An 18,563-nucleotide genomic window follows, 5' to 3' on the forward strand; every position below is an offset into this window, starting at 1 on the left:
CTCCTTTTGCATCCTCTCAGCAATGCCTGGGTACAATGGTGATACCACCAAACAACAGATTATTGTCATACAGATACTTACAGATGTCAATGTCACACTTAATGATGGAGTTGAAGGTAGTTTCATTAATTTCACCAGATTCTATACCTAAGAAAGAAGGTTGGAAGAGAACTTCTGGGCTTCAGAACCTCTCATCATCAGTGGTGATAAGCTGCCCATTAGGAGCTGTCAAACATGGTTTTACTCTCAGCTGTTGTAGTGAAACTCTACCCTCTCTCAGTAAGAATCTTCACAAAGTAGTCCATTAGATCATAGCCAGCCAGATTAAGATGAAGGATGGAACGAGCAAGGGCATAACCTTCATTGATGGATACAGTGTGGGTCACACCATCACTGGAATACATCACAATACCAGTGGTATGACCATCAGCTTATAGGGACAGCACAACCTAGATAGCAACATACATAGCTGGGGTATTGAAGGTCTCAAACATAATCTGAGTCATCTTTTCTCTGTTGGCTTTGGGGTACAGGGGAGCTTCGGTGAGCATCAAAGGGTGCTCTTCAGGAGCCACATGGAGCTCATTGTAGAAAGTATGATGCCAGATTTTCTCCATGTCATCCCAGTTGGTGATAATACCATGTTCAATGAGGTACTTCAGTGTCAGAATACCTCTCTTGCTCTGAGCTTTATCTCCCACATAGCTATCTTTCTGGCCCATACCCACCATCACACCCTGATGTCTTGGGGGCCAACAATGGAAGGGAAGTTGTCCTGAAGGGGCATTGTCTCTAGCCTTGTACATGCCAGAGTCATTGTCAACAAACAGATCAGCAATATCATCATCCATGGAGAACTTTGAGGTGGCAAGTTTAAACCATTATGAGAGAGGCGGTGGTGCCACACACTTGGAGGCAGGGGGAGGTAAGTGTATACTGGTTGGAAGAGCTAAAAGGTCTGGGTGGAAGAGCTCACAGCTCCACTTACATTTTAAGGAAGTGTTCATTCCATTCACATTCAAAGTTATAATAACTAATTCTTTATTGCCTTCTATGCTATCTTCCCTCTGTTTGTATTTTTCCCCTTTTTTCACTTTATCCATATCCATATCCAGCATTTTGTTTCTGAATGCTGCCCTGTTCAATGTGTTTTCCATCTTATATCAAGCCCCCCATTTCCTCTTTCCCTTTTTTCCTTCTTCCCACCCTTCCTTCTGTTAGTTCCCCTTTTTCTCCCCCTCCCACCCTCCCACTATCCTTTTACCCTTTTAATACTTGAAAGGTAACCTGAGTTTCTTAATTGTTCATGTATGTATGCATGCTTGATTTAAGCCAAGTCTGATGAGAGGAAGATTCCATTACTTATCAGCACCTCCCTTCTTCCCCTCCATTGCAATAGGTCTTTTGTACTTCTTAATGAAATGAGATTTAACCCATTAAATCTCCTCCCTACTCCAATCTCCTTACTGTCCCCTTTTTATTGAGGTACTTTGTGTAAATCATTCTATCTAATTCACAGAAAAGTCATAAGTATCCATCACTTCTGACTAAGTATATTCTCTCTAATAGAGTTTCAATTCTCAAGTGTTAAAAGAAAGTTTCTCCCAGGTGGAGATATGGCCAGTTTCATCTTTTTGGATACAGCTTTTTCCCATTTCACCTTTTTTTTTTACCTTTTCATGTGTTTCTTGAGCCTCTTGTTTGATGTACAAATTTTCTATTTAGTTCTGGTCTTTCAATCAGGAAATGTTGGAAGACTCCCATTTCATTAAAGGTCCATCTTTTCCCCCTGTAAAATAAGGCTCAGCTTGGCTGGGCAGGAGATTCTTGGCTGCATTCCATGCTCCCTTGTTCTTTGGAATATCTCATTCCAGGCCCTTTGATCCCTTATTGTTGATGCAGCTAGGTGCTTCATAATTCTTATTGTGGTTCCTTGATAAATAAATTGTTTCTTTCTTGAAGAAATTTCGCTTTTATCTGATAGTTCTGGAATTTGGCCACAACATTCCTTGATGTTTTCATTTTAGGATCTCTTTCTGGAGGGGATAGATATATTCTTTAATGAACTATTTTGCCCTCTGTTTCCATGATATCAGAGCAATTTTCCATCACTAAATCCTGTAATATTAACTTCAGACTTTTTTTTTTCTCTTCAATGTTTTCAGGAAAAAAAAATAATTATCAGGTTCTCCCTTCTTGATCTATTCTCAAGGTCAGTGGTTTTTCTGATGAGGTATTTTACATTTTCTTCTAGTTTTTGATTTTTTTAACAGTCTCTTGTTATGTCATGAAGTCATTAGGTTCCATTCTTTTTTTGCAGTTTTTTTTTTTTTTGCAAGGCAAATGGGATTAAGTGGCTTGACCAAGGCCACACAGCTAGGTAATTATTAAGTGTCTGAGACCAGATTTGAACCCAGGTATGCCTGACTCCAGGGCCTGTGCTTTATCCACTAAACCACTAGCTGCAGCTCATTCTTTTATAGAGAAAATTTTTCTTCATTTACATTTTGCAACTCCTTTTTCATTTGGTAAATTCTATTTTTCTAAGAGTTTTCCATTTCACCAATTGAGGTATTGAGAGAATTATTTTCTTTTTTGCATTTGACCAGTTGAGGACCTTAGAGAGTTATTCTCATTTTGTATTCATCCAACTGTATTTTCCAAAGATTTGTTTTCTTGTTGTAAATTCTTAATTTTCTTTCCCAATTTTCTAATTGACTTTTAGACTCCTTCCTGCCTTCTTCAAGTATGTCTTTCTGCAGGTGTACTAGGTGGCACAGTGTATACAGCACCAGCCCAGGAGTCAGGAGTAGCTGAGTTCAAATCTACCCTCAGATACTTAGTAATTACCTAGCTGTGAGGCCTTGGGCAAGTCACTTAATCACTTTTGCCTTGAAAAAAAAAATAAAAACCTAAAAAAAAAAAGTATTACTTTCTGTGTTGTAAATCAGATTATATTCTCCTCAGAGGTTCTAGGTATCTCAGATTTAGGGTCTTTTCTTCTAGAAATTTTTCTATGGATTCTCCTTTCCACGGTCTTCTCTTCATTTTCCTATGGCCTTTTTGAGGGAGGGGCTGATTCCCAGAAGTTTGGTATTGGGAACCCTAGAGACTTTACTCACTGGGTCTAATAATTCGACATAGACTGGCCAGTAGGGTGTGCTGGTTGCTTTTTCTGGAATGTCTATGACTTTGATTTGAGGCCCTCTCCCTTGACTTTTAGGGGATGGTTAAAGCTCTTGAGTACTTTTATGTTTGAACAGTGGGGGCCTTTGACCTTAAACAAGGTAATTGTTCTCCTTATTTACAACTGAGGTAACTCTGCTGCTCACAGCTGAGCCTGGGGCAGAGGTTGGCTGTAATTGGTTCTAGGAAGAGGCCTCAGCTGAAATGAATGAATGGACTCCAAGTTCTTCTGAACCAGAGGCACCCTGTAATTGATGTCTATAACTCTCTTGAAGTGGAACTCACCCTCCATCCCTGCTGGCAAGCTCCATACCATCAATGCCACAACCAATGCCCCTGCTCTACAGTTTACCCATACCCCCAAAGCATTTCAGGTCAGTGCTGGTCTCAGGCTCTCAGGTTCTCACCCCATCCTGTGCTCCTGGCAGAGTCCTCCATCTGCACCCGGTCTCACCCATGATCCCAGAAGACAAACCTTGTGATAGATGTTCTTCTTCTAACTTCCCTTTCTTGGTTTCATTGATCAAATTTCTGTTAAGAGGTTTGTTTCATTTTATTTATGACTGAAGATTAGGACATTCTAACACAGTGCCTGCCTTATCTCTGCCATCTCGGCTGGAAGTTTAACTTCATTTTTAAAGAATTTCTACGGAAAAATTGCACTAATATCCTAGAAGCAGAGGATAAAATAGAGATTGAGAGGATCCACCAATCTCCCCCAGAAAGAGAAAGAAACAAACAAGAATCAAGCCCTAGGAATATTATAGCCAAGTTCCAGAACCCCCAAGTCAAACAGAAAATATTACAAGCAGCCAGATGGACACAATTCAAATATTGTGGAGTTGCAGTTGGGATTTCCCAGGACTTAGCAGCAACTACATTAAGAGCCTGTAGGGCTTGGAATATAATATTCCAGAAGCCAAGAGAGATTGGAATGCAACTGAGACTCAATACCCAGCAAAACTGAACATCTTCTTCCAAGGGAAAAGATGGACTTTCAATGAAACAGGGGAATTTCAAATGTTCTTATAGAAACAACCAAAGCTGAACAGAAAGTTTGACCTTCAAATACAAGATTAAGGTGAAGCACTGAGAGTGAACAAGAACAGTAAATTATGAGGGTCTTAATGACCTGCATGGAATGGTGACAATGATAATACTCATATGAATCTTCTCATTTAATAATGCAGGAGCTTTTATAGATGAGGCACAGGAGAGAGTTGAATTTGCAGATATACTATATGGTAAAAATGGAATCAATGAGTGAAAGGGAAACGTACTGGGAGTAAGAGCAGGGAGAGGTAGAATTGGCTAAAATATTGATATAAAAGATATTTCATGTAGCTTTTGCAATGAAATGGAAGCGGGAAGGTGAGAGGAAATGAGGAAGCCTTCATTCTCATTGGAAATGGCTCAGAACGAAAATAGCATACACTCCCTAAAAGGGTATAGATATCTAGAAGAAAAAAAAGAGAGAAGGGGAATGGGGAGAGGGGGGATGTGGGATGTGGGTGATAGAGGAGAGGTTAGATCATAGAAGATAATCACATAGAATACATTTTTTTTCTTTTTGCAAGGTGGTGGGATTCGGTGGCCTTCCTGAGACCACAGGGACAGGTGGTTGCTAGGTCTCTGTGTTGGGATGTAAGCTTGGGCCCTGCAGGCCCCAGGACCTCTGCTCACTCCTCTGGACCACTCAGCTGCCCCACAGCACAATTTTGATTAAGGACAGAGTGAAAGGAGAGAGAAAGTATAATAGATGGCAGTGGGGTGGAGTGGAGGGAGGCAATTAAAACTAGCAACAGCAACTGTGAAAAAATATGGAAATAACTTCTCTGATCCACTTATGGTAAAGAGTGTGATTCACTCGAGAGAAAGAGCTTATGGTATCAGAACACAGACTGAAATGCATTTTTTCTCTTTCTTTTACTTTATTTCTCATGAGTTTCATTTTTTGTTGGGGAGAGGGTATTTGTTTATTCTTAAACAAGAATATTTTCATAATGTATAAAATTTTTTAATTAAAACATAAATAAATAAAGTTCAAACAGATAGTACATGACTGAGACAGATTTGAACTCATAAAGATGAATCTTCCTGACTACAGAATCAATACTCTATCCCCTGAGTCACTTAGCTGTCCCCAACATACTAAGGACTAGAAATATTAATGCCTTTGGCTGCAGTTAATAATTATCAGACACAGAATGTTAGCCTAGATTTTCTTTACATTAAGTCCAATCAATTATCCAAGAAAAGAAATAAACAACAGGCACCTAGGAATTGTTTAATTTTTGCTAGGAAATATTCACTTCACACTGCACATTTTTAAAGTAAAAATTAAAGAGTCTTTGTGCTTAAATAATTTACATTTTATAGTGGGAAACAATAGTCACACAGACAATAAATGTATTGGAGTAAATACAGGGTATTACTTATGGAGAGGCTCTAGCATCTGGGTAATATAGAAAATTTCCATGCAAGCACTGTCCTTTGAGCTTAGTTATGATGGAAACTTGGGATCTTAAAAGGTCCAATATTCAGTCCTCTTGGTTATCATGAGGAGTGTATGCAGTTTTTCAGTAAGATTTGCACCTCCTGCTTTCAGAACTCTCTATGCCCTCTTCTGGGCTACTTATCTACAATTGTACCTACCTTCCATCCAACTTCCACTTGGGGCACCCAAATAGTATTTGTCCACAATGATAGACACAATCTGATAAAACTGTTTTGGCAGACAGGTTAAAACTAGTAGAAGGCATGTGACAGGTTCAAACTCTTCAGTGAATTAGGGCACATATCTACCCCAATCAAGTGAAGACTTCTTCTGGTAGAAAGAGTAGTTAAGAAAAAATTATTTCAATGGCTGTTTCAATAGCTAAAGCAGAAACTGTGGAGCATTTAGAGTTCACTCAGACTTATAAAATATTAAGTTCATCCACTGAAACCTGGGTCATATTCAGTCATCTTGTTACTACCAGATTTCAATATCTATGGAAAAGACAATGAGGCTGACTTTTTGTGTAATTCCGACTTACAAAGATTTAATTCACTACGAAGTCAAAACTTCATGCCAGGATAACATTAGCTATCTTTCAAAACGAAGGACAAATAATAATAAAGATATCAGTAATACTGAATGATGTTACACTACTTTATTTGTGGCTATACTTTATTTTAAATCCTTCACACTAAACAATGTGGAGGGTGATGGGAGGGTGAGAAAAACTAGATTTTGATCCTGGAACATTTATTTACCTCTTGTTGCTTTCGGTTTCCAATTTGCTAAATGAGGAAAAATACCTCTTAACTGTCTTAAAGTACAGTTGTGAGAATTAACAGCATTTTATGTAAAGCACTGTCAGCTTTCGAAGAGAGGGGAGAATTAATATTAATAAATCATGTTTTTTCTGAATAATTGTTTTATGTTAACACTATTCTAGCAAATCTCCTTCCTGACTCACCAGTGAAAGCACTTTGAATGTATAATGCTTGACCTTTTGAAGTGCTCTTCATTTCCATGATTTGTTTTATATAGATTTTCACACCACATAGACCCATCCCCAACCCCCACTCTTCTTATCACTGCTGAGTAATCACTTAGAAAATTTCTGCAAAAAACAAAAAGAATAGGAAAAATGGTATTCTAAAAGTTCACATTTAATAGTAATATTAGAAGAGACTTCAACAGTAAGGCCAGCTGGTGGGAACTAGGAGCAGCTCCTAACATTTAGATTGGAAAAAAAATAATTTATTGAATTTTTAATGTGTATGAAGAAATGTGTTATGAATTGGAGAAGATATCTCTATATACATATGAAGTTTAGAGGCTAAAATATTTGCAGTTATATAGCAATGTATTGGTTTTTTTAAAGAACAATCCTGTTAAAAGGAAAGATATCAATGGATCTATTTATAAACTCTGATTATCAAATCTATTCTTTAACTTCTCTCCTCCTAAATTAATTCTTCATGATTACAGTAACCACTAACCCCTCAAATCCTCAGCACTTTCCCAGATCTAATGTCTTTTTCTTTTATTTCCTTTCTGCCCTTCCCAGTAGCAATTATTTCATTAACCAGTTCAACTCTACTTGTTTTTTCTTCTCTCCTAGTCTGAACACTTTGCCAAATTCAGTTAATTCTCTTTCACTTGTTTTTATGTACTGCTGAAAGGACCTAGAAAAAGTCTGATTTCATAAAGAACTGATGGAGTCAACTACTAATATAATCTCATATGCACCTTAAATGCAATTATGTAAATCATTTATTCTTAACTTATATGACACCCTAGTGATTAATCCAGTCCTCTTCTTTCTTCAAGCTTTCTATGACATTTCTTCTCTCCTCTTCTAAGTTTATAGCCTTTCAACTGAGTACTTCACCTAATAATTTCTAGTATAAATGAAGACTATCTACCATGAGCTTCCTCTTCTACCTTTTTCAACATCTCAAAAAGCTGAGACATTAACTCCTAATCTCTTCTACTTTATTCTAGTCTGAAGGTATCAGGATCCAATGACTAAAAATGACCTGTTGCTTTACGTCTTTTATGATATTCCTTATATGTTTAATTTATTAATTCTCCTACTGTATTTATAAAGAAGCTTATTTGTGATGAAATACTGAGAATGGCCAATAGCAGAATGAGAATTAAAAATCATTTATAAGATAATTTTTTAAAAATTCTGTATAATAATTCTCGATACCACTTCTTAGGGACTATTCTACATCTTCTCTTTTTTCCTTTTCTCATCTAAAATTCTTCCTCTCCTCATCCTATCCCACATCCTTTTATCTGTATATATTATCAAGTTTAGCAGTATGCATATAGCAGATGATATAGTACTCTGGGGGGAAAAGAAATCCACTGAATTGAGAGGAGTAATTTACAGTCTTCTGTGGCTCTGTGAATTAGGTTTCCTGATATGTAAAAGGGAGCAGAATGGTATAGTATATAGAATGTCAGATATTAATATGTCCTGCAATATTGACTAGGTATGACCATTTGAAAACAGCCTTTTTTGAACCTCACTTTTATCGTCTTTATGAGAGGGATAATAATATTTGTACCACTGGCCTAGCAAACTTCTGTAATGACAAAAGAAGATACTAAATATAAAGCACTATGTTGACAAGTCAGCTGACAAGGAAAGCTATTTAATAATGAATCAAAGAAGGATTACATCAAATATAGTAAATATGAATCAATTTTTTGGATCTTGAATCATAACACATTCATGGAAGGGTTTAGGGTTTAAGAAATATGAAGTACTTGGACTGAGATATCAATTAGAGTCTTTTCGAGATTCTGAATGAAACTGATGCTCATTAAATATTTAGACAAATGGGGTGTCTAGGTGGTGTAGTGGATAAAGCACGGGCCCTGGAGTCTGGAGTACTTGGGTTCAAATCCAGTCTCAGACACTTAATGATTACCTAGCTGTGTGGCCTTTGGTAAGACACTTAAGCCCGTTTGCCTTGCAAAAAACCAAAAAATATTTAGAAAATTTCAGGTGTTCATTTTGTATTTTGCAACCGAGATAAAGGGGAAAATGGAGAGCCCAATATTATCTATGAGTTAATGCATTGTTATTTCTAGTAACCAGGATTCCTACTGAATTTGATTACCCATTGCCATCCTAGAACTTTAGATGCTACTTTAAAGAAGGAGGCATAGCTGATAGTGTAAAGTCTGTTATTTCCTATTATGTTGGGCAAGTTCAAGAAAATTATCAGACAGAATACAGAATTTAGTCAGATATTTTGAAAAAAAGATAATATTTTCACATTGAAAAATAGGTTTGTCAGTGGTGGACTTTTGGGGTGGAGTCAAGATGGTGGCCTGAAGCTATCATGCTCCTGGAGCTTTTCCTTGCACAAAGCAAAATGAAGCCTCTGGCCAGAAATTAAAGTTAGAGATTCCACCAAAAATAAGTTAAAAAATTACTTTCAATGATAGACCCTGGAGGATCTTCAGGTTATGTCTGTCTCTGGGGGAAAAGGGGAAGCAAAGTCCAACTAGGTGGCAGAGTGGGAAAGCCAATGGGAGGCTTTGAACCACAGTGCAGTCCAGATCCCAACAGCTCAACAACAGCATAGGTTCTGGCACCTATATAACAAGTGATCAAGGATGGTCACAACTTTAAATAAAATGTGAATACTGGGAACACTGGATGAAAAGACAGGACTGGAAAGAAAATAAACTACTTCATAGGCAGAAACTGCACATGAAGGAAGAAACAAACATCTGCAAATGCAATACCTGTCTGAGCTGTATCAAAAACATCTTTGCAAGTGACAAGCCAGGGGTCAGACCCCAGCCCCTGTAAAAAAAAAAGCTTGCATCTATAATCCCCAAACCCCAGGATTAGAGCTCAGTCATTTCAAAATGAGGACAAAAAAGAGCTCTCACAATAGAAAACTACTATTCACATAAAGATAATAACAATACTTTCTCAGAAGAAGAAAAAGGTGGAAAATTATCTGCATGGGAAGACTCAAAGGAGCCTATGCTAAGCTCATAAAAGAGCTTAAAAATTAATTTAAAAAGCAAAGAAGTGAGCAAGAAGAAATATGGGAGAGAGAATACTTGGGGGGGCTACAAATGGTTCATGGAATAATTTGGATTCATGAGTATTCTATGTCCTTGGAGGATACTTGGAAAAGGGTAAAGTATAAATAAAATGATTATGATTTGATAGGATTCATGCCTTTTGATTAGGGTATTTCTTTTGTTTAGGTTTTTTTTTTTTTGCAAGGCAATGGGGTTAAGTGGCTTGCCCAAGGCCACCCAACTAGGTAATTATTAAGGGTCTGAGAACAGATTTAAACTAAGGTACTCCTGACTCTGGGGCCTGTGCTCTATCCACTGTGCCACCTAGCCAACCAGATAAAGGTATTTCTAATGAGACAGAAGAGGGTGGGGTACTTAGTGACTATGAGACAATACTGCTTATCAAGCAATCCAGAAATTTACATTGCATTGTGCTTTCATTGATAGTACTTTGAACTTATGAAGCAATCAAGCAATAAATTAGTCAACCTTCCCTTGATGGTGTTTTGATTGATGGTACTTTATTGAGAGTACTTGATTGATAGTACTTCTGTCCTTAACACCAGTGAAGAAGCATAAAGATATATTATAGTAGAAGGAAAGAAGGGAGGGTGTGAAGACTGAATAAATTCTAAGTTGTTTACAAAAAAACATATTTGAAACAAAGAGATTCACATAGGGCAAAGTAAAAGACTGGAGCAAAATATATTATGATTCAGCTGAAGTTAAAAAAATAACAGGAATTGTGATCTCAGATTAAACAAAAGCAAAATTGGATCTCATTAAAAGGGATAAGGAAGTGAAGAACATCTTGAAAAAAGGCACCATTAATAATGAAGCTATATCATTACTAAACATGTATACATCTGTTGGGATAGCATCAAAGTTCCTAGAGGGAAAGCTAAGTGAATTACAAGGGTATATAGACATTGAAACTTTCCTAATGGGGGACCCCAAATTCCCTCTCTCACAAATAGATAAATCAAACCACAAAATAGAGAAGAAGAAATTTAAGATGGTGAATAAAACTTTATATAACATATATGATAGAACTCTGGAGAAAGCTTAATGGGAATAGAAGATAATATACCTGTCTCTCTGAATTACATGTCACCTATACCAAAACTGACCATGTAATAGGGCATAAAATCTTTAAATGAAATACAGAAAAGCATAAAAAAATGAAGACATACTTTTCAGATCATGATGCAATAAATATTAAATGAAATAAAATGTTATAAAAAGATGAAGGAATAACTAAATGGTAACTAAATACCTTAATTTTATATAATGGGTAAGTCAGACAAGAAAAAATAGAAATAATCAATAATTACATCCTATAAAATGATAACAATGAGACATCATCCCAAAATGTATGGGAGACTTCCAAGGCAGTTTTGAAGGGAAATTTTATGTCTCTAAATGCATATATAAATTGCAACTAAACAAGGTAGAAAACCTAAAGAAATTAAAGATGCCCAATTAAATACCAAATTAGAAATTCTGAAAATCAAGGGAGAAAATACAGTTGAAGGCAAGGAAAACAATGACTTAATAAAACTAAGAGTAGGTTTAGTGGAGGGAAAAGCAATAAAATGGATAAAGGTTTGGTTAATCTGATGATTTATAAAAGAAGATAAATAAATTTCCAATTTCCAAATATGAAAATGGTCAACCAAATACCAATGAATTAAAGAGATATCTGAGTTATTTTGTTAAACTGTAAACCAATAAATTTGATTACCTAAGTGAAATGGGAGGATATTTACAAAACTGCACACTGTCCAATAGGAGAAGAAAGAGTTCTGCCAAATTTCTTTCATTACATATATATGTAGTGCTGATAATCAAACCAGCAATAGGAAAAGGGAGTTATAGACCATTTCCCCTAAATATTATTGATGATATGATATTTAATAAAATTTTAACAAAGAGCTATTACACCAGGATCAGATAGGATTTATACCAGGTGGGCATGGATGATTCAATATTAGGAAAAGATTCAACATGATTGAACATATCAATAGCAAAACCAACAGAAATCTTATGATTTTCTCAATAGATGCTGAAAAAGGTTGATAAAATTTGACATCCATTCCTATTAAAAACATTAGAAAGTATTGTAATAAATGGAGTTTCCTTTAAATTAATAAACAATATCTATCTGGAACCATCAATAAATTATATGTGTAATTGGGAGCATTTCCAATAAGATTAGGGGTGAGATGAGGATCCCCATTATCCCCATTGCTATTCAATTTAGTATTAGAAATGTTAGCTTTAGCAAAAAGAGGAGAAAAAAGCAATTGTAAGAAACAGAACTGCCAATGAGGAAGTAAAGCTTTCACTTTTTTGCAGAGGATATGATGATATACTGAGAGAATCCTATAAAATCATCTAAAAAAACTTCTGGAAACAAGTAATTCAGCAAAGTAGCAATATATAAAATAAACCCACATAAATCACCAGCATGTCTGCATATGAACAGCAAAGTCAAAGAGCAAGAGATGGAAATAGAACTTCCATGTAAAGTAACTGCAGACAAGGTAAATCCAGAAACTGTATGAATCCAATTACAAAAGCACTTCTCACACAAATAAAGTCAGCTCAAACAACTGGAAAAATGTCAATGGCTCATAGTTAGGCCAAGCTAATATAATAAACATGATAATTCAACCCAACTTAAATCACCTATTCATTGCCATGCCAATCAAACTATCAAAGAACTATTTTACCAAGCAAGAAAGAATACTAAAAAAATTCATCTGGAGCAACAAAAGGACATGAATATCAAGGGAACTGATATAAAAAATGTAGAGGAAGGTGGTCTAGTTCTAAAAGAGCTAAAACTATACTATTAAGCAGCAGTCACACAAACTTTCTGGTACTGATTAAGAAATAGAATAATGAATCAGTAAATTTGGATAGATTCAAAAGTAATAGTAGTAAATGACTAGAGCAATCTATTGTTTGATAAACCCAAAAACATTTGCTTCTGTGATAAGAACTCACTATTTGACAAAAATTGTTAAGAAATACTAGAAAATAGTATATAAAAAATCAGGCTTAGACTCATATCACACAATCTATACCAAAATAATTTCCAAAATGGGTACAAGAATTAGATATAAAAGGCCATTCTATAGATAAATTAATAGACCAAGAAATATTCTATTTGTCTTATCTATTGAAAGGGGATGCTTTTATGACCAAACAAGAAATAGAATCTATTATAAATTGAAAAATGGATGATTTTGACTATATTAAATTTAAAAGGTTTTGCACTAATAAAATCAGTGTTGCTAAAATTAGAAGGAAAAGAGAATGCGGGGAAACAATTCTCACATCTAAGGGTTCTGATAAAGGTATCATCTCCAAAATATAATAGAGAATTGAATCAAATTCATAAGGGTACAAGTCATTTCCCAATTGATAAATGGTCAAATGATATTTTAAAGCTATATATAATAACATGAAAAAATGCTCCATTGCACACATCTCAGATTGACTGAGATGACAAAAAAAGGGAAAATGATCAATGTTGGAGAAGTTATGAAATGATTGGGACATTAATGCATTATTGGTGGAGTTGTGAACTGAACCAGCCATTCTGGAGAGCAATATGGAAGTGTGTCCCAAGAGCACTTAAGCTAGGGTGGAGTCAAGATGTCAGTGTGAGGGCAGAAATTCCCAGAAATTCAACCCCCCAAAACTCCAGAAGCTGGCAAATTATGAATCTAGCCAAAATTTAGAGGGGAAGAACCCACAGAAAGACTGAGAAATACAATTTTCCTGTCCAAGACAACTTAGAAGATTTGCAGGAAAGGTTTGCTTCATCAGAACCAGAAGCTGGAAAAAGCCAGAGCAAAGCTGGGTGGGAGCAAACTAGCTCCAGTCTTCAAGGAATAGCTTTCAGGGCACTTTGGTTCTAGCAGGCACTTTGGTCCATGGCAGACTTCATCCAGGGCTCACCAGGACAACTTGCCACACCAGAATGAACATGGAGCAATGGCAGCATGTCCTCAGAGCAGCCTTACAGTGGAAACCTAGAGCAGGAAATTTCAGAGCCACCCAACATTCCAGAGTTTTCAACCCACAGAGGGTAAGGGGATGGAGAGAGACTGCAGAAGTCACTCTGCTAACTCTGGGACAAGACTCTGCTGTTTGCCCATACTCAGATTCAGGTTGCAGTCTGGAGCCCCTACTACTGGAGCTCGGACTCACCACACAACTCCAGGGAGAGGAGAGTCACCATGGAGAGTGATCATCCACACACCAGAGAATGGACCAGGAGAGCAGTCAGACACTCTCAGAAGACCATGGAAGAATTTACTTACCTGTGGGGCAGCCCAAAAGCTCTCAAAGCCTTGGAAGTGCAGTAAATCCGTTAGAGGCTGAGAAAATGAGCAAAACAACAGAAAAGAAAAACCTGACCATAGAAAATTACTTTGGTCTCATGGAGGATCAAAAAGAACACTCAAAAGATGACAAAGTTGCAGTTTCTGTATCCAACATCTTCAAGAGAAAGAGAAAATGGATTCAGGCTATGGGCAAGCTCAGAATGACTTTGAAAAGGAAGTGAGGGAGATAGAGGAAAAAATTGGGGGGAGGGAGAAATGAGAGTAATGCAGGTAAATTATGAAAAGCAAGTCAACAGCTTCATGAAAGAATTACCCAAAAACCAGAAGAAAATAACATGCCAAAAACTAATTTGGGCCAATTGGAAAAAGCAACCCAAAAGGCAAATGTGGAGAAGAATGCCTTAAAAAGCAGAATTGGAGTGCCATGGGAACCTTAAGACGAGATGAGAGGTTTGGAACTTGTCTGTGGTGAGCAGGATATAGAATTAATTGAAGAAAATATCTTGATTCTCTGAAGGACCAGTTGAGATTAGATAGTATAAATTGGTAGAGCACCCAATCAATTTTTATCTCTCTATAGTATACTTTGTCCTTTCCCTATACTATACTCTATTCATTTAGCAACACATGACTATGAGTGAGGGAGACAGTTGGAGACAGTATATCAAAGTTTGGGTTTAGCAAGGCATGACTGGAGATAAGGTTAAGATGAAAGGGTTTTAAGAGTAGGGAATCATGTAGAATAGAGCTGAATAGAAAAGAGATTGAGATTGGGAAGGAGGGATAATCTAGCTAGAGTAGGACTGATGGTGTTGAAAATTGAGAGTGCTGAGAGGTGCAAAGACTGGATTTTTTTGTAAGGATGAATGAAGAATGGAATTAGGTCAATTGATATTTTTTGTAGCTATTGGAGGAGAGTGGTTCTGAAATTGAATTTGTAAGAAAAGACAATAATCACAGTCTCACCTTTGTATTATGGAATAAAAGATGGCTATAAAATCCCAATTTGAGCTCCTTCTAGATAGCCATGCAAAACTCTGGGCCTTGGTATTCCTAAACAAAGAGCACATATTTTCCTTACCATAGAACAAAACTCTAGTTAGATACTGAAAAGATTAGTGGGGATTCCATGATACTATGGACAAAAATAGGTTTAACACAGCTGAAATGGAGAACCCTTGCTTCAACTGTATCACTTATCAATTGTATGACCTTGGGCAAATAACTTTTCTGTATCTTAGCTTTTACATATATAAAACTATGACTTTATTGCTCTCTTGGCAATCATTAATATTTTCTATTACCCTCAATAACACAGGTTAGGACAGGAAACAAAATGCCCCAGTATAGCTCAGGAGGCTTTATAGTATGTTACCCTAAAGACTGGTTACCCTAAAGCAGAGTTTCCATATCATGCACCTGAGGATGCTACTAGTCAACAGACTCCAAAATTTTGGGGAGATGACTACAATGATCATGGATTTATAACCATTCCCCATCTTTGTAAACAGTTATCAGTATTGCTGGAAAGTCTCTGCTTCATGGCAAATAAACTATCTGTGGTTGAAGATGTTTTTGCTCTGCATGGGAGGACTGACCTGCATAGGCTCAGTGTGAATGACTTTGCTGAAATGAATGTAAAAGAATGAGGAAAAATACCAAATTGTGCCAAGTTGACATAACCCTGAGAGCTGAGGTTCTACAAAAGGCATTTTCTGATGAACCATTTAAGGAAAAAAAGGTGGTGAGATGGTGGTGATGGTAGTGGGAAGTCTACCACATAGCTATTGTTTCTGTCAGAAACCCTCAGGGCTTTTCACTCCCAGAATCACTTTTAGTTATTTTATTAATTAATTTTTTGACTAAGTAAAGGATGTCATTCTTTGCCTCCATTCTTTTTTACCTAGCCTTAATCACTGAATGGATCTTAGTTAAATTGAGACTTTTTAACGATCTTAGCTTAAAAAGGTCAAGGTAGGTGGTGGCTAAGTAGTGCAGAGGATAGAGCACTGGCCTTAGCACTGGCTTTGGAGTCAGGAGTAACTGAGTTCAAATCTGGCCTCAGACACCTAATAATTACCTAGTCATGTCGCCTTGGGCAAGCCACTTAACCCCATTACCTTGCAAAAACTAAAAAAAAAAAGGTCAACGTCTCCCACTGTATTAGGGCCATTTCCAAGTCATCCTGATCTGTATCTGGCCATGGACCCATATGACTTTGGAAGAAAGAGTGAGGGTAGTGCCTGCCCAAGCCACCACCCCTTTCCCCTTAAATCCAATTCACTTGCATGTCATAGGATCACCTTTCTGATGTCATGGTATTCTTCTAACAAAGGAAAAATGACAATGTCCATGAGTAATATTAAGAACTGCCCACTGGTGATCCAATAGGTCAACTCAGAAACACAGAGCTTAATGAATAAATGTAATAATGAAATAGCATATAATAAAATGCAATGAAGAATAACAATAAAAATCATGAATATAAAAATAAAGCATTTATTTGTTAAACAAAGAATAATAATATGATATTTTTAATGTAAAAAAGCAGAATTGGCCTGTTGGAAAAGGAGTTTAAAAAGTCCTCTGAAAAAAATAATTCCTTCAAATACAGAATGGAGCTAAACGGAAGCTGAAGAGACTGCGAGAAAACAAGAAAAAATAAAAAAAATACCAAAAGAAAGAAAAACTAGAAGGACATATGAAACATCTCATTGGAAAAACAACCAACCTAGAGACCAGATCTAGGAGAAATAATTTAAAAATTATTGTGCTACTTGAAAGTCATGACAAGGAAAGGAAGCTTCATCTTTCAAGAAATAATACTGAGAACTTAAATGCAGAGGGTAAAATAGAAATTTAGTGAATGTACCAATCACCTCCTGAAAGAGATCCCCCCTCCAAAAAACAAACAAACAAAAAAACAAAAAAACTCCCAGGAATATTATAGCCAAATTCCAAAACTCCCAAGTCAAAGAAAAAATACTACAAGCTTCCAGAAAGGAAAAGATTCAACCACTATGGTTCTAGAGTCAGATTACATATGATTTAGCAACATCTCTTTTAAGGGTTTATGGGATTTGGAATATTAAATTCTGGGAAGACAAAAGAGCTTGGTTTAAAATAAAAAAATCAACCACCCAGCAAAACTGAACTTCCTCTTTCAGCAGTAAAGAAGGATTTTCAATGTAGCAGGGGACTTTCAAACTTTCCTGATGAAAGGACCAGAGCCAAACAGAATGTTTGATCTCCTAGTACAGGATGCAATTGAAGCATAGAGAGGGTAGAGGAGGAGGGCTAATAATAAGGAAATTAATGATTTTGAACTGTGTGTATTCCTGAATGGGAAGAAGACAATGATAACTCATATGAACCATCTCATTTATAAAAGCACTTAGAAGGAGCATATGTAGACAAGATACAGGAGAGAGTTGAATATAATAGTATAATAAAGATAGAGTCAATGAGTGATAAAGGAAAGTACTGGGAAGAAGTTAAGGAGAAGGTGAATGGAATAAAATATTTCACATAAAATAGTTAAGAATGTTTTTGCAATGGAGTGGAATGGAAGAAGCCAAGAGGGAATGATTGAGTGTTCATTCTCATTAGAAATGATTCAGTGAAGGAATAACCTACACATTCAATAGGGTATAGAAAGCTATCTTACCCTACAGAAAAATGAAAAGAAAGGGATTGGATAAGTGGGATGAGGGATGGAAGGGGAAAAGTAGGTGATAGAAGAGAGGAAATACGATGGGAGAAGGTAATCAGATACAACAGACGTCTGAAAAGGTACAAGGTGAAGGGAGATAGCGTAGAATAAAAGGGAGTGGGGAGGAATAGAATGGAGAGAAATACAGCTAGTAATAGCATTTGTGGAAAGGGATACTGAAGCAATTTCTCTGATGGACTTATGATAAAGAAGGTAACTCATGCCAGAGAAAGAACAGATGGAGTCTGTACACAGACTGCATTATATATTTTCCTCTCAGTTCATTTCTCTTGAGGTTCCTCTATCTTTTTGGGGGGAGGGGCATTTATGCTTACTTTCACAAGATTATTGCAATAATATGAAAATAAATAAACCATAGAACACAAAAAATTGGGAATAAAACTGATCCTATCCTTTTATCCAGAAATACCTATTCTAGTTCTGTATCAAAAAAGAAATCATATAAAATATGAAAATGTTCACAAATGTTCCAAAATATTCATGACAAGTCTTTTTGCTCTGGCAGCTAATTGGAAATTGAGGGGAAAAGCATCAATTGGGGAATGATGGAAAAGTTATGATACATGAATGTTATGAAATATTATTGTTCTATGAGAAACTATGAAGGTTGAGACTCTAGAGAAGCATGTAATTAATTACAGGAACTGATGCTGAGAGAAGGGAATATTGTACACAATTGCAAGATTGAGAATTGATAAACCTTGATGGCTACAGCTCCTCTCAGCTG

General features: G+C 36.4%; 2 pseudogenes; one reads left to right on the top strand and one right to left on the bottom strand.

Moving 5' to 3' along the window:
* Positions 1–266: 266 nt before the first annotated feature.
* LOC141515174 (actin, cytoplasmic 1-like) lies at positions 267–851 on the bottom strand (annotated as a pseudogene).
* Positions 850–18,563, top strand: part of LOC141521422 (nectin-3-like) — a 64,783-nt pseudogene continuing 47,069 nt past the window's right edge.

The sequence above is a fragment of the Macrotis lagotis genome, chromosome 1 (genome assembly GCF_037893015.1).
Source record: "Macrotis lagotis isolate mMagLag1 chromosome 1, bilby.v1.9.chrom.fasta, whole genome shotgun sequence".
NCBI classification, from domain to species: domain Eukaryota; kingdom Metazoa; phylum Chordata; class Mammalia; order Peramelemorphia; family Peramelidae; genus Macrotis; species Macrotis lagotis.